The sequence below is a fragment of the Microcaecilia unicolor genome, chromosome 9, assembly GCF_901765095.1.
Source record: "Microcaecilia unicolor chromosome 9, aMicUni1.1, whole genome shotgun sequence".
Taxonomy (NCBI): Eukaryota; Metazoa; Chordata; class Amphibia; order Gymnophiona; family Siphonopidae; genus Microcaecilia; species Microcaecilia unicolor.
This window is the reverse complement of record NC_044039.1, coordinates 182,003,366-182,020,684: the sequence shown is the minus strand read 5'-3', so window position 1 is coordinate 182,020,684 and position 17,319 is coordinate 182,003,366.

The following is a 17,319-nucleotide window of genomic DNA, read 5'->3' as shown; positions in this document are numbered from 1 at the left end:
CGGGTAAGTAAGATGGGTAAGGGAGGAGGATGGTAGAGGTAGGGGAGTGGGAGGAGGGTGTGTATTGGGATAGCGTGTTGTTAATTAAGGAAGAATGTATAGTGAGGGGTTGGAAGAGGGATGACTTAGAAAGGATTAAATGAGGGAGCATATTCCAGGTTCTGTCTTTATAGTCTGATATTAGTAACTAGATCTCATTGCATAAAATAGGACCTGTAGTAAAACAGCAAATATTACTGGTAAAATAGCACATCTTAGTGGTAGCCCACATTGATAATCCTGCTCCTAAGAGCCCGTATTTATCCATTTAAATACAGATTTTTCAGCCTATGAATATAATAAATATGCACAATTGGATTTTCAGAAAAAAATCAATTCAGTAGTTGTGTGATATGACATGTTTTTGTACATTTTGTGGTAGTTTTAAACACCAGAGATGTAGGCATAATTGTCCTTCAATCACTGGTTTAAGACCCAGGTGAAAATGAGCAGTGAACTGACACTTACATCTGCTGTGGAGCAAGCAAATGCTGAATACTACAAATATTTTAAAGTATTCATGTATTTTCCATCGTAAAATCAGAAATATATGCATACTCTTTTGGCTTACTCATACCACACTCGCCACTTGAAACATAGTGCAAACCTACATGTATAAATATTGGCATAATAAAATCACTATTAATTTATTTATTTGGTTCCATTTATAACTTATATATCCTGAATTGCTCCAGGCAGCGTACATAAAATAATACTTTAAAATCCATAGTCCAACTCAGAAATGTTTACATTATTCAAGAATATACTCAGAAAATAAACTAAACCACTCCTCACACTCTACTCAGACTCACTAGAAATCAAACAAACTAAAACATGGAAAAGAAAATAAGATGATACCTTTTTTATTGGACATAACTTAATACATTTCTTGATTAGCTTTCGAAGGTCGCCCTTCTTCGTCAGATCCGAAATAAGCAAATGTGCTAGCTGACAGTGTATATAAGTGAAAACATTCAAGCATTACTATGACAGTCTGACAGGGTGGGAGGATGGGGGTGGGTAGGAGGTATGCATGGGGACATCAAAGCATATCATTGATATTCTAACAGGATGGGTGTGGATAGGTGAGGGGAGGGTGATCAACAGATACATACAGCTTTATGGTTTATAATGGGCTAGGAACCCCAGATCCTTGTTAAGTCCTTTCTGTTGGGTGTTAAAATATTCAATCGTTCTGACTTCAAAGGTCTTACGTTCTTGTATGGTTTTAAAGTTACCTTTCAGGATTCTCACTGTGAAGTCACTGGTACAGTGTCCTGGTCCTGTAAAATGCTGACCAACAGGGGTGAGAGCCCTACTGACTCACAAAAGCATAATAAAAAATGGAAGCCTTTAATTGTCTTCTAAACTTCAAATAATCTCTCTCTTCACTCAACTCCAGCAGAAGAGAATTCTTTAATTGTGATGCTTTCACAGAAAAAGCTCTATTATGATGAAATAACTTTTATATACATTTTAGTTCTGGAACTTCCAACTGATGTCCCCTCTGTGAGTGCAGGGAAGCAAGCGTCAAGGATATAAACCCTAATTTTGCCCTGACTAATCCAGAGAACCAAATTTAAATGAGCCTTAAAAAAACATTGTCAAGATTTTAAATTTAATCCATTGTTGAATTGGAAGCCAGTGCAACTGGATCAGTACAAACACGATCAGATTTCCATCCCTGCAATCAGTCTAAGCCATAGATATCTCATGTCAACCCTAACAAAAAAGGGGGCATTGGCAAATCCATCACAAAAGTGAAAAAGAGGCACAAACCATCCATGATACATGCTTTTTCAACAACAAATAAGAACCCACCCAGACCTCTAGGTTACGAAACAGCAATGTAATATCCAATCTAGAATCCACCCTCAACCAATCCAGTTCCACTGGAGACTGATTATTGCTTAACCACAATACACTCATCTCAGCAAGTTTCAACTTCAACCTTATCCTCACAGCAATTCCAAGTCCTACGAACACAATCTCCCAAGTCCTCCTTTCCACATGCCAGTGGTAACAATCTCTGAATGTCATCTGTGTAAATGTAAAATATAACCCTTCCGCTTACCTAGCAGTACCAAATACAGGTTGAGTAAAAATGAGGACTCCTTGTTTGGAGATTTCCAGGTCTGGAGGAGTAACCTAACTTTTAGAGCAGAAAAATAGGGAAGCTAGGGTTCAGTTCCTATTACTCCTCCTTGTAATCTCGAGCAAGTCACTTAGCCCTCTTTTGCCTCAAGTACAAACTTAATTGTAAGCCCTCCAGGGACAAGGAAATACCTACTGTACCTGAATGTAACTCACCTTGAGCTACAACTGAAAAAAAGGCGTGAGCCAAATTCATATAACATATGCAAACAATTACTGATCAGGAAGTGTCTGCATGCATATTTCAAAGCTCTCATGGTCCATGCGGGCACTGACATGGTGGAGCAAAGGGACAGGTTGCCATGGCAATATAGAGGAAGGTATCAGGCAGTGACATTCCAAGGGGGGGGTGGTGGGGGCGGTCCGCCCCGGGTGCACGCCGCTGGGGGGGGGGGGGGTGCCGCGCGTCTGTCGGCAATGCTCGTTCCCTGCTCCCTCTGCCCTGGAACGGGTTACTTCCTGTTCCGGGGCAGAGGGAGCAGGGAATGAGCGAAGCCGACAGGCACGCGGCACCCCCCCAGCAGGTAAAGATGCACCTGGGGGGGTGTCGTTTCGCCGGGGGGAGGTGTCCGTCGTTTCGCCGGGGGGAAGTGTCCTTTCGCCGGGAGTGGGGGGGGTCGCACTGCACACGGGGGGGGCGCATCGGCGATTTGTCCCAGGTGTCAGCCACCCTAGGAACGCCACTGGTATCAGGTGGCAGTTGCTGGAGCAGTGGGAATGGAGAGGAAGGCAGATGCTGTGGAGAAGGGGAGGAGAGATGGGGGGGGGGGAAAGGATGCTAGAGAATGAAGAGGAGGAGGATGAAAGATAATGAATCAGCTGGGGGGGGGTGTGAATGAAACTTAAGGTTTAAGAGAGAGGAATGAGTTTTTGGTGGTCAAAAAGAGATGGTCATTTAGGCTTCTGCAACTGGTGGTGTGATTCTTGCAGCTGTCCAGGTGCAGCCGCATCTGAGTTTGACTGACCGATGTTTCAGCCATCTTACTGGTGAAAAAATCCTGAAGAAAGCCACAGAGTGATGGCAGAAGCATTGGTCAAGCTAACTGAGATGTAGCACCACCCAGACAGCTACAAGAACCATTAAGAGGACATGACTGCAGGAAACTGAACCTGGAGAAGAAGTAGAAGAGAGGAAATGAGCCTGGAAAGTTTGAGAACAAAAGGATGTGCCTGAGGGAGTAAACCTGAGGCTATGGAAAATAGGGGATGAATTGGGGAGTGGTGGATGCATGGTTGAGTCTTGAAGGGAAGGAGAGTGGATGAGTGGCACAGTTGGGATATGATTGGAAGATGAGTGCAAGAGATGGCATATGAGGGAAAAGAAATGGAAGAGAAGAAGTTGAAGAAGAGAGAATGGAGGAAAAGAGAAAGGGGAAGAATAGGAGAAGGAAAGCAAAGAGAAGGAAAGAGGAAGAAAGTGGAGAGAAAGGAAAGATGTGATTCAGATATCACACTCTCTCAAACACACCACACCTTTTCACACACTATTCATACAATCATGCACATACATACATACATCTTCAAATACACTCAGTTGCACACACTAATCCCACCTGCACTCTTACCCACTCATTTTGTAAAGTTGTGTATCCAAATTTCCAAATAATGTGAAAATTTACATACACAATTTATAGAATAGTGTCAGTTGTGTGTCTATCTTGTTACATTAGGTGCCAATTGGCCTTAAATACCAATAATAGCCCTAAAGTGGCATTAATTGATGCTAATTGGTACTAATTTGTAGTTACCTGTGTAACTACACTTAGATTCCATTCTAAAAACAAAGGGGGTCAATATTCAAAGTGATTTAACCAGCCATAGTAACTGTATAAATAGGACCACACAATTTGCCGTAGGTTTTCAACCCAGTCCTCAGGCACACCCAGCCAGTTGGGGTTTTCAGGATATCCCTATTGAATTCAGTGGGGATACCTTGAAAACCCTGACTGGCTGGATGTGCACCAAGGACTGGGTTGCTAATCTCTGCCATAGCCAGTTAAGTGCTGAATATTACATTTAATCAGCTGTGGTTTTGGTGGCTCCATAAACCCAGAAATTCAGTGCTGAAACCTTTCCCTCCTCCGAGCGAATTCCATTCACCACCACCCTCTGGCGTCTGTCCGTCAACCAGTTCCTAATCCAGTTCACCACTTTGGGTCCTATCTTCAGCCCATCCAGTTTATTTAAGAGCCTCCTGTGGGTAACCATGTCAAAAGCTTTGCTGAAATCTAAGTAGATTACGTCCATAGGAGGGAAAGGTGAGTAGTGGAGTGTCTCAAGGATCGGTGCTGGGGCCGATTCTATTCAATATATTTGTGAGTGACATTGCCGAAGGGTTAGAAGGTAAAGTTTGCCTATTTGCGGATGATACTAAGATCTGTAACAGAGTGGACACCCCGGAGGGAGTGGAAAACATGAAAAAGGACCTACGGAAGCTAGAAGAATGGTCTAAGGTTTGGCAATTAAAATTCAATGCGAAGAAATGCAAAGTGATGCACTTAGGGAGTAGAAATCCACGGGAGATGTGTTAGGTGGGGAGAGTCTGATAGGTATGGATGGGGAGAGGGATCTTGGGGTGATAGTATCTGAGGATTTGAAGGCGTCGAAACAGTGTGACAAGGCGGTGGCCGTACCTAGAAGGTTGTTAGGCTGTATAGAGAGAGGTGTGACCAGCAGAAGAAAGTGGGTGTTGATGCCCCTGTATAAGTCGTTGGTGAGGCCCCACCTGGAGTATTGTGTTCAGTTTTGGAGGCCATATCTTGTTAAGGATGTAAAAAGAATTGAAGCGGTGCAAAGAAAAGCTACGAGAATGGTATGGGATTTGCGTTACAAGATGTATGAGGAGAGACTTGCGGACCTGAACATGTATACTCTGGAGGAAAGGAGAAACAGGGGTGATATGATACAGACGTTCAAATATTTGAAAGGTATTAATCTGCAAAAGAACCTTTTCCGGACATGCGAAGGCGGTAGAACGAGAGGACATGAAATGAGATTGAAGGGGGGCAGACTCAAGAAAAATGTCAGGAAGTATTTTTTCACAGAGAGAGTAGTGGATGCTTGGAATGCCCTCCCGGGGGAGGTGGTGGAAACGAAAACAGTAACGGAATTCAAACATGCATGGGTTAAACATAAAGGAATCCTGTTCAGAAGGAATGGATCCTAAGGAGCTTAGCCGAGATTGGATGCCAGAGCCGGTGGTGGGACGCGGGGATAGTGCTGGGCAGACTTGTGCGGTCTGTGCCGGAGCCGGTGGGGGGGGGGGGGGGGGCGGGGCTGGTGGTTGGGAGACGGGGCTGGTGCTGGGCAGGCTTGTGCGGTCTGTGCCCTGAAAGGGACGGGTGCAGATCAGAGTAAGGTATACACAAAAAGTGGCACATGTGAGTGTGTCTTGTTGGGCAGACTGGATGGACCGTGCAGGTCTTTTTCTGCCATCATCTACTATGTTACTATGTTACCTGAACATGGCAGCATTGACTTCCTGGGAATAATGGTGGTAGAGGTCAGTAAAGCGCTAACCTTAATCTGGCTAAACTGTATTTTGTCAGTACTTGCCTAGATGTGATGGCATATGCTTTGCAGGTGGGCATTCACATGGATGGTGCTTGGCCGAAGCATTGGTGGGCAAATAGTTACATGCATACATTGTGCAATCTAATTGTAAGTATTTCCAGCAGCTCTATGGCTGGTATAAGCATTTGCATCTCGAATATAGGCAAGTGCTTGGCCTAATACAGTAGAATTCTATAAAGAGAAGTAGGTGAATACTTTTCTATGTAGAATAGGCTTTAAATAGGCATTTTTGAGCACTCAAATCTAAATGTCTCCTTATAGAATTACCTCCGTAGCACCAAATCTGAGCCCTGGTTTCCAACTAAGGGTGGAAAAAGGAATATACTATTTATCATTTGAGAGAAAATGTGCTGAGGACTGATTAAAATAAGAGATGGTCACCTTTCTGGAGAAATCAACCCATGAGACAATCAACAGGGCGAGTATGAGCAGGAGAGTAATCTGATTTGATGCCTTTACTTCCAGTATAAAGAAAACATTTTTTTCTGGGATTTGGTGTTCTGATTTTCCTAAACCAAAGCAGAACTACAGTAAACAAGAAAGAAGTAAATAATTTCTTTCTACAGGAAAGAGGCTACTTCTCTTGGTGTTGAAATGTTTTTGCCTTTCCTGTGTGGGTGTCTAACAAATACTTGAGAAAAAAAATAGTGTTATGGGTTTTGAGACAAGAAACCTTCTGAGACTTGGAAGCTCAACGTATATTCAGACAGTGAAGTTCAACAAATTACGAATTCTATCAATCTGTGTTTCATTTTAGCGTACCCAACTGTAATGGAGTAAGAATAATAGAACTGCTCTTGAATGTGGATCTTCCAGAGGTTTTCAGGCTTAAAGATATATCTCTTAAATGAAAAAACATGATATCTGATAATAGTTAAAAGTTTGGCATATGCTTAGTCATTCTGAACCTCTCCCTCTAATCTCTTTTTGCAAGAACAGCTGAGTGACTGTTAAACAAAATAACTGACAAGTTTAAATCTACCAGGATTAAAAATGTAACTCTTTACACAAAACATAAATGTTCTTGTCTTTCATAAGACTGCTTTAACGGGTACCAAGAACAGTGTGTTTTTATAAGGTTAAGACCTTTCATTGCATTTACACTGCAGACTGTTCCTCAGATTACAATTTTTAAAAGTATCAGATTTCCAAAGGTGGTACCTCAAGTACCTTTTCTTCCAGTTTGCCTATGTGCCTTCACGCCCCACCAAAAGCAATTTTAGCATGCAGGCACTTGAAAGGGCCTACCCACTGAAAGCTTGTGCTAAAGAAAACATGCATTGAGCAAGCAAATGGCTTTGTAGCTCTACAAGTCTCTGCTTCACTCTTCCCAACTGCCTACAATAGCAGAAGATTCACGCCAAACTGGTTGACTTAAACTGATCATCAAAGGGCCCTTTTACTAAAGGGTTGCCACGTGGCAACCCGGAACTACCGCCAGCCCAACGCAGGTGCCGGTGTTAGTTCTGGCCCCCCAGAGCGTGCCATTACTGGCACTAGCAGAAATATTGAAAAAAATATTTCTGCAGGGGATTTACCTGACAGTACTCGAGCAGCATCGCATGCTGCCTGATTACCACTGGGTTAATGCAGGAGCCCCTGCCATGGTAAAAGGGGCCCTTACACAAGTCTTTCCCATTGGCTAAGGCCAATAAATAAATATAGGTGACAGGGCTATTGCATTGGTATACAGTTGGGTTCAGTAGGTTTTTGGTGGGTTTTGGAGGACTTCCCATACAATACAAGGGGGTAATGGTGAGATGTGTACCTGTGATCTTTTATGTGAAGTTCACTGCACCCTAGGGTGCCCCACTGCTCTTCTGGGATCACTGTGTAGCCAGTGTACTAAAAATGCTGGCTCTTCCTACATCCCAATGGCTTCAATTTGTGCGTTTTTCACTTGGACTTTTTTTTTTCCCAAAAATGGTCCAGAAAGATAGATGGACTGAGCACAACAACATCTAGCACTTCAGAGCTAAATTAAGGGCCAACAGTTACAAATGCCATTCAGTTGGCATAACGGCACCTAACTTTAGATGCACCAAATGCCCACTTATGCTAGTATTCTATAATCTCATCTTGGTGCCAAGATGCCATTATAGAATTAATGCTAAACACATGACATTAGGGCACCTAAATCTTGGTGCAATTTATAGAATTTCCACCATAACATTTTCTTGGCTCTACTGGGTTACCACTAGAAATATCCAAACAATTTGCAAACAAATTTTTCTTCCTGGTTCAAGATGACCAGTTTCAGATTTTACCTACAAGGGAATCACTTGGTACTATAAGGTAGGAAAGGTAACAGTACGAGACTTTGCTTCCAGAACTCTCAACTCTTGCATGAAACCTTATAAATATATTTGTATTGCAGTTAGCTGTGAACAGATGTGGAGTCCAGCGAAGCAAGAGCTCGCTGTTGGGCGTGGACACACGATATAGTCTCGGCATAAAACACAGCTAAGTACCAGTTTCTTAACTCTTTATTAAAGGAAATAAAGTTAAGATTAAAACACAGTTAACAACATTGAGGTTTTTCTGACTAATGAGGATACTCGCTAGCTACATACTGTATGATTGAATTTAAGGTATAAGCTAAGCAAGCCGGTCAGCTGTCCTAACGAGATTAGAATCAGCTGGTACCGAGTGTCTGAAATCTTTTCCTCAAAAGCAATAATAAGTTTCCGGCAGAGAATTTTACTTGCCTAAGGTGGACTTTAGATACTTCTAATAGTGGCAAGTACCAGATATTTGGTTTATTATAAAATTTTTTAGGTCAAAAAAATCTTTAAGGGCCCCAGTGGTGTAGCTAGGGTAGTTGACACCCGGGGCCGGTCATTTTTTAACACCCCCCCCCCCCCAAATCCAGTACTAGGCATACCGAGAATACAAAACACTCAGGACCTATAGAGCAATTCTACCATACCATAAGCAGTAATTTGTACGAGTCACACAAGGAAAAGGAAAGCATCTTAAACACTACAGTGAGCACTAGAACATCAATTCACCTATTGTAAAACGAAACCAGACAGAATAGTACAGATCGTCGATCCTGCACAGTCAATGTCAACCGAAAGACACGTCTTTTTCACAAGCACAGATACACCCTAATCCATTATAGAATAAGTAATCACAAACTTTCTATTTAGACAAAAATTAAACTGAACCCCCAATGCCAGACTCTTCTACTGATTCCTTGCCCAAGTTGCTGTGAAAATCTGGACGGAGATCTGGAAGATACAATGCAATACCACAGAAACAGAAAATGTCCCCTAGTACTGTGCAAAATATAAAGACAGCAGATGTAAATTTGAAAAAACTAACAAATACCAATCACCACTTTACAAATTAACAAATAGAAATAAAAGAAATACAGAAAATAAAATACCATTTTATTGGACTAATACATTTAGCTTCCAGAGGCCAAAATCTCCTTCCTCGGGTCAATACAGTATAGTAGTGTTACAGTATCCTATCCTGACCTGAGGAAGGGGGGTTTGTTCTCTGAAAGTTAAGTCAGGGTCTGCCCTCCCTCTCCCATCCATCCAGGGTCTGCCCTCCCTCACGCTCCCCCCTTCCATCCAGGGTCTGTCCCCTCTCTCTCTGCCCCCTCTTTTCAGCCCCCTTATTCCACCTGTGCCTAGTTCCAACCCCAGCCCACATCTCCCACCTGCCCCCCTTTTCAGCCCCACTATCCCACCAGTCCCCAGCCCTTTTCTCCCATCAGACTCAAGCTTCAGCCCCCAGCCACTTCTCACTGTCCCCTTTTCAGCCCCTAGTTTCAACCCCAGCCCTTTTCTCTCACCAGTCCCGAGCTTCAGCCCCAGCCAGTTCTCCCTGTCCCCTTTAAAGCCCCCAGTCCCCACAGTTTCAGCCCCTGCCCCTTTTCAGCCCCCAGTTCCAGTACTAGCCCCCTTATCCCAACTACCCTCCTTTTCAGCCCCCAGTTCCAGCCCCCTTCATCCACCGCATGCCTTGCACCCCCCTTTTCAGCCCCAGACCCATTCTCCCACCTGCCCCAGGCATGGACCCATTTTCCCTCCTGCCCTCTTGTCAGACCCCAGTTCCAGCTTCAGACCCTTCTCCCCTCTGAGCACCCCCACCCCTCCCCTCCCCAATCCCCTTCTCCCCTCTCAGCTCCCCCTCTCCCATCTGAGCCCCCCCCAACCCGGTCCCGTCGTCTCCCCTCCATCCAGGCTGATAGGGCCCTCTTCTCCTGCCACCACCCTGCCTGTTTTAAAAAAAATCCATGCAGCGATGCAGGCAGCGCTTCACTTCTGCCCTGTGTGTGCTGTAAAAGCTGAAAATTGCCTCACTGGCGTCGGGCTTTCTCTCGCGATGTCCCGCCCTCGAGGAAATAGGAAATTATCTCAGAAGAGGGCGGGACATCGCGAGGGAAGGCCCGACGCCAACGAGGCGATTTTCAGCTTTTACAGCACACACAGGGCAGACGTGAAGCGCTGCCTGCATCGCTGCATGGATTTTTTTTTTAACAGGAAAAGTGGTGGCAGGAGATGATGGAGCACCCCCCACCCGCTGACACCCGGGGCGGACCGCCCCCATCGCCCCACCCTTGCTACGCCACTGAAGGGCCCATATTCCTATAAGTTGCCATTGAGACCAGGAAACTAGTTTTTTTTATCAATTTTAAATTTGGAGTTGTTCCATATAGGCACGAATGTTGTGGTGGACCAAGGAGTGCCTAACGATTTATCAAAAGATGACAGTGATTTATGAATAACATCAATGATAGGATTGGAGATAATATTTTTAGGAAGGCGCATGCCAATTAGGTGAGAATGTATTAATGGGTCTATAATGGATTGTCTATAATGGATTGTTCAAATGTTAGCCATCTAGGCAAAGACGCACCATTCACAGGAGTAATCCATTCCATACCCTGACATATAATAAAAGATTTATGGTATATCAGGAGGTCGGGGAATCTAACTCCACCTTGTAATTTAGGCAGCTTTAATTTGCCTAAGGAGATTCTGGGTACCTTAAGGTTCCACAAAACGTTAGAGAGCAATTTTTCCAACCTTCTGTAGATATAGCAGGGAAAAAGAAGAGGGATCATACTCAGAGTATATATGATCTTGGGTACTATCGTCATTTTGATAGTATCCAACCTTCTCCACCATGTTAAATTTAGTGGGGACCATGATGTTAAAGAGGTCTCAAGTTTTGCAAAAATTTTGTCAGAGTTAATTTTGATAGTAGTTAAGAGATCTGTATCAAAGAAGACGCCAAGATACTTAATAGAGGAGACTACCCATTTAAGAGGGAAACCTTGAATAGTGAAGGAAACACAAACATCATTCAAAGGCATCAGCTCTGTTTTGTCCCAATTAATTCTATAACCTGAAAGTTTTGAAAAGTGAGAAATTAAGTGAATGAGGGCTTTCATAGATGATTGTGGGCTAGTGAGGTATAACAATATGTCATCTGCATATGCTGAAAGCTTAAACTCCTCTTTACCCAAGAAGACTCCAGTTATATCTTTGGATGCACGAATAGCCACTAAAAGGGGTTCAAGAGCTAGATTGAATAATAATGGAGAGATTGGGCAACCTTGTCTGGTGCCTCTGTGCAATACAAATGAATTAGAAAATTCTCCATTAGCTGCAATTCGTGCAGAAGGTGATGAATATAATAAGTGCAGCATATGAAGAAAGAGTTCAGGAAAGCCAAACTGCCCAAGAACACTAAATAGGTATTTCCACTCTACCCGGTCAAAGGCTTTTTCAGCATCACAATCAGATCAACATGAACATACCTCAACCTCCACTACCAAAGCTGCAAAGGACTCAAATACAAATCAACCTATGCATCCAGCTTCTCCTACATAAACACACAAATGTGGAACACATTACCAAAAGCAGTGAAAACCATCTACGACCACCTGAACTTCCGGAAAGCACTAAAAACCAACCTGTTCAAAAAGGCATACCCATCCGAACCAACCTACGTGCCTAAACCTCGCAACACAACAAAACCAAAGCTCGTAACAACACTCTATGCAACTCTTCCCCTCTACGATTCCCCAATGTGCCTATAACATATTAACCTTATTCTTCTACTACAACTCTCTGTATTTGTTTCACTACCAGAAATGGTGATTTCCTCTATGGCATTATGTAAGCCACATTGAGCCTGCAAATAGGTGGGAAAATGTGGGATGCAAATGCAACAAATAAATAAATAAAATAAAATCTAAAGAAACAGATAATATAGGGTAATCCTTTGACCGTGCAAAGTGAATGAGATGACACAATAGTCTAGTATTATCAGCACCATACCTAGATTTAATGAATCCAGCCTGATCTCTGTGTATGAGTGAATGAACAATGTTCTCTATTCTACTACACAGAAGTTTTGCATAAATTTTATAGTCTGTGTTTAAAAGTGAGATTGGCGTGTAGTTTTGTACAAGGGTACAGTCTCTATTAGGCTTTGGTAATACTACAATGCTAGCATCTAGAAAATGGCCTGAAGAAGATGATTCAAGTAGAGCTTGGTAATAGGCCATTAAATGGATTGATGTAGAAGTTGAGAAGAATTTGTAAAACTCCGCTGGTAGACCATCTGGACCTAGTGCTTTAGTCAAAGGTTGCTTTTTGATTGCAGAGACAATCTCATCAAGAGAGATAGACTGATTAAGTTCATGTTGCTCTGAGAGGTGAGGTAGATACAGCAATGAAAGAAAATTGGAAACTTCAAAGTCTTGAGCTGCGGCTTCTGAAGAATAGAGTGACGTGTAAAAAGATTCAGAAGCCTCGAGTATTTGAGAAGAGGAGGTTAAAGAGGATCCCGTAGATGATTGAATAGTAGTTATACATTGCTTTGTTCTCTTGCCTCTGAGATAAGATGCTAGCAGTTTACCAGCTTTGTTAGCTTCTGTATAATATACAGCATTTTGCTTAAAAGTAATTACATTAGAGATGCTTGACAAAAGAGAGTTATATTGCATTTTAAGAGACCTGAGTTTTTGAAGAGTAGGTCTAGACGAGGATGTGTATAAAGTTATTTCAAGTTGATGAATTTCCTTTTCAAGATTAGAAATTTTAGCATTGTTAGCCTTATGAAGATGAGCTGCATAACTAATTATTTCACCTCTTAGCCAGGTTTTGAATGCTTCCCAAACTGTTATAAAAGAAGGTACAGAGTCTTTGTTATTGTCAAACAATTCAGCAGACTTTTGAGAGATATGTTGCAGAAATTGTGCATCCGATGGTAGAGTGGTATTAAGTCTCCAAGGAGAAGATTTGATTCGATTAGGGGACCAGTTAAAGTCACACAATCTTCCTGCATGGTCAGAGATCGACATTTCATGAATCTTTGCATTGGATAACATAGGAATCAAGTCCTTGGTGCCCAGAAATAATCTATTCTTGAATATGTATGATGAGGCGCAGAGAAAAAGGAATAGTCTCTAGATGTCGGATGAAGTAATCTCCATAGATCAGGCCAGCCGTTGGACTGTATAAGATTGTTTAGTGCATTTCTGACTTTGAGTTTAGCAGGTCTATAATTTGAAGATCTATCCAAATAAGGATCTATTGGACAATTGAAATCACCTCCAATTATAGTATAATTGAGAGCATTCAGGCTGGATGTGTTGATTTTATGAAAGAATTTGGTATCATCAGTGTTTGGAGCATAAACATTAATTAATAACAGTGAGAGGGAAGGGAACGCTGGAGGTGAGCTGACATCAGGAGGGATGTTACGAACGGAACGGAATCCAGCGCCAGTCAGCCAGAAAACGTTCAGGTACAAATTGCAGGACATTGAGGGGAGGAAGGGAAGGGGAGCACAGGGCAGAGGAGAATTGATGGACATGGATGGGAGGACAGTAGAGGAAAGAATCGCGGGACATGGATGGGAGGGCAGGGAAAAGGAGAATCGCTGGACATGGAGGGGAGGGCAGGGAAGAGAGAGAAAAAAAGCTTACATGACAGCCTTCCTAGGGCCCATTTCATTGTTCAGGAAATGGGCATGGTTCCACTAGTTAATTAATATTATGGGATTATCTTCAAGGATTCCTTCTAGCCGAGACCATCTGCCTTCATTGTCATTGACCTGGAAGGTTAACTGAAAGGACAGAGATTATATAAGGAGAGTAATAACACCATTTTTGCGACCTTTTGCAGGGCTAACAAAGTATTGATCAAACCATTTACCCAGAAGTTTAGAGCTTTCTTGTGCATCCAGATGAGTTTCCTGTAAAAACAAATGTCCGCATTTTTTTCCCTCAGATATAATGTGTTTCTTTCTTTTGATGGGATTGGAGATTCCCTTTATGTTAAGGGAGAGTATTCTTAGATTTTTGAAATATATAACCAGACGTATCATGCCAAACCAAATAGTATATGCATGAGACAAAAAAATTGGAGGTAAATAACAAGCATAAAATCCTCGAATAAGGAGAAAAAAAGGTGACAAAGATAATAAAATGAAAATTTCATAAAATGAAAATTTCAATAAGCAAAAATGCTGGAGAAAAAACGTGTTCCAATGAGGAGATGAAAGAATGGAAATACGATAATTCATTATGGGGCACAAGAGTCCAATATAGACACCAGGTGAGAGCTTAAGCCAGCACTTAATATTATGATTACAAAGAATCACATACCTGCAATGTAAATACATCTTTTTGAAAGAGAAAAGAATTATAAACATTTGTAAATATGTTCAGCTACAAAATATCAACTTGCAGCAAAAGAACCACTTTCAAGACATCTCTGCAAGTCAGCAGGGTCGTTATAGTGTTTAGTGGTATTTTGATAGGTTACTCGCACGGTTGCAGGGTATAGAAGACCATACTGAGCTCCTATAGCTTTCAACTTGGGGCACATTGACAAGAACATTTTCCTCTTTTTAGCAGTGGTTTTGGAGAAGTCAGGAACTAAAAGGAGTTTTGCCCCGCCATAGAGCACAGGAGACTTGGACCGAATAGTGTTTAAAATTAACATCAGCTGATCATGGCGCAAGAATTTAACAATTATAGGACGCAGGTAGTTTTTCCCAGGGGTAGGCCTCAGCGCAATGCGGTGAGCATGTTCTATATCAATAATGGTGTCAGTTGGAAGCGCCGCAATTTTTATGAAGAGCGTTTTTAAAAATTGAATCATGTCCTTACCCTCAGATTGTTCAGGAAGCCCCAGTATTCATATAGTATTCCTTGTTATAGAATTAGAAAGATCTATTTCCCGCTGCAGGAGATCAATTTTATTTAACTTACGACTTGTCTCCAGATGAAGTGTGACATAGGCTGGCATACAATCTTCGAGGAATTCGATTTGCGCATTAAACTGAGTGGGTTGAGTAGAAATAGTAACTAATTCCGATTTGATTTCAGAAGTAGTAGTGAGATTCTGCTGCATAAGAATATGTAGCGCCTTGATATCATCAGCGAGAGACTGTGCTTTACCATGAGGCAACGGTGCCTGAAGGGCCTTCTCAGGGGTGGAGACATCGGACTTATTTTGCTTGGAAGCTGAATGAAGAGGGTATGAACCATCATTTCTGTTGGTTTTTGACGCCATCATGTTAGGGCACAAAAATCGCGGAGGCTGAGGTAAGAAAAAGACGATAACGCAGGCTGCTATGAATTGCTTAGAAGTGAAGCCAGTGAGAGAGAAAGCCCTACATGCTGGTTAAGGTCACGTGACATCCCCCAAGTCAATTTTAAAAAGAATAATACACCAAAATCTGCATCCAGTTTTTTTTGTGTGAGTGCATTAAGGACTCCTGATGCAGGCATATGCCGAAACACAGCCATGTTGGGTCATATCAATAAACTGGTTCCAATAGTGTGGCTCCTATGGCATCCTTATCTCCTTTTGGACATCTCTGTTTTTTCTTCTCTCCATGCCAATAAAGTTTTTTTGAATTTGAATCTTTAAAAAAGCACCAATAGGGAAGGTGCAGGAGAAAGAAACAGTCTGATGTAATAAAGGATGGGAGGCTTTGCATGTCTTCTACACACAATTTTGTGCAATACTGGGGCTACCTGAGGTTCCAATGAGTTTTACAAATGAGCTACAATTTATTTGTACACATACTTCAGGAGACCATGCTCTGAGCCAAAGAGAAAGACTGGCCAGTGGGGAAAGGAAGGAAGGGAGAGAAAGAGGGAGAGAGAAGAAAGAGCATCAGTAGTGCCTCTCTCTCTCTCTCTCTCTCTCTCTCTCTCTCTCTCTCTCTCTTTCTCTCTCTCAACTTCCCACCCTTCACCCCTTTGGTACTTTTTCCATGCAATGAAGGATGCAGAGGAGTCACCAGCAGGTAAGAGTTTTCTTATGCGGCCACAGGAGGGAGGATAGGGAAGGAGGAGGAGGAGCCTGCTGTGACTGAGCTCTGCAGACAGGGGGGTATGTAGCATTGGGCTACATGGAGGGGCTGACTGTCTGGTGTCACTGCCTTCAGTTTGACTCTCTCTATCTCCACCTGCTGGTAGTCAGATATAACACACCAGTTCCTGGATTCATCTGCTGCTGACGCTAAGGATCCTGATTTCCTGTCCTCCCTCTCCCCCAAGACTTGCCCTGTTCTATCTGAAACAAAATCAAAAGTTAATAACTTTGAGGAAAGATCCTTCTACAACAACTTTACAGCTTTTTGGGGAAATATAATTTAAAATATTTTAAAACCTATGGGGTTTTTTTTATTCTTTATTTTTTTTTAAATGTTTCTCCTAACTGTGATGTTCCAGCTGATATCTCCAAGCAGAGAGTACTCTCAGGAACTCAAAGCAGACCGGTTGAGACTGCAGCCTGGTGTTTCCTAGTTATATCTATTGATCTGTATGGGTTATTGGAGAAGGAATGCTTTTGTGTGATTAGTCCTACAGCTGTGGCATTCCACTGGCCTTTTCTGATAAAGGAGCCGGGCAGATCTTTACAGTTGAAAGATTTTGAAAATGTGTGACATCATAATTTTAGTCACTGGCTGTTATCAAAACTTGTTCTTTAGGAGGGTCTACCATTTAAATAAGACCGCACTATATTTGAATAGTTTTGCTAAATACTATAATGTGGATAGCATATTTTGGGAGCCTTATTTATTTATTATTACATTTGTACCCCGCACTTTCCCACAGAAGCAGGTACAATGCGGCTTACATAGTTAACAGAATTACAATTATTAGATTCATTAAGAAGAATGAACTATAATGTAACATAATAATAGAATGCTTTAAGTATATGTTAATTAACATGGGAAGGAGTAATAAGGAAATGGGGGTGGTTATGATGAAGAAAGGAATGGGGAAGGGAAGACTAGGATAGTATGGAGTATCTAGGGGGACATGGTTAATATATAGACAACGTTATAATAAGAGAAATGTGTAGGTTTATGTCGGGTCATTTGGATAAGCTAGCTTAAAGAGATGGCTTTTCAACATTTTCCTAAAAGGTAAATGGTCATTAATTGCTCTGATGAATCTTGGTAATGCGTTCCAAAGCTGGCTGCCCAGAAAGGAAAATCTGGATGCATAGATTGTTTTGTATTTGATTCCTTTGCAATTGGGAAGGTGCAAATTAA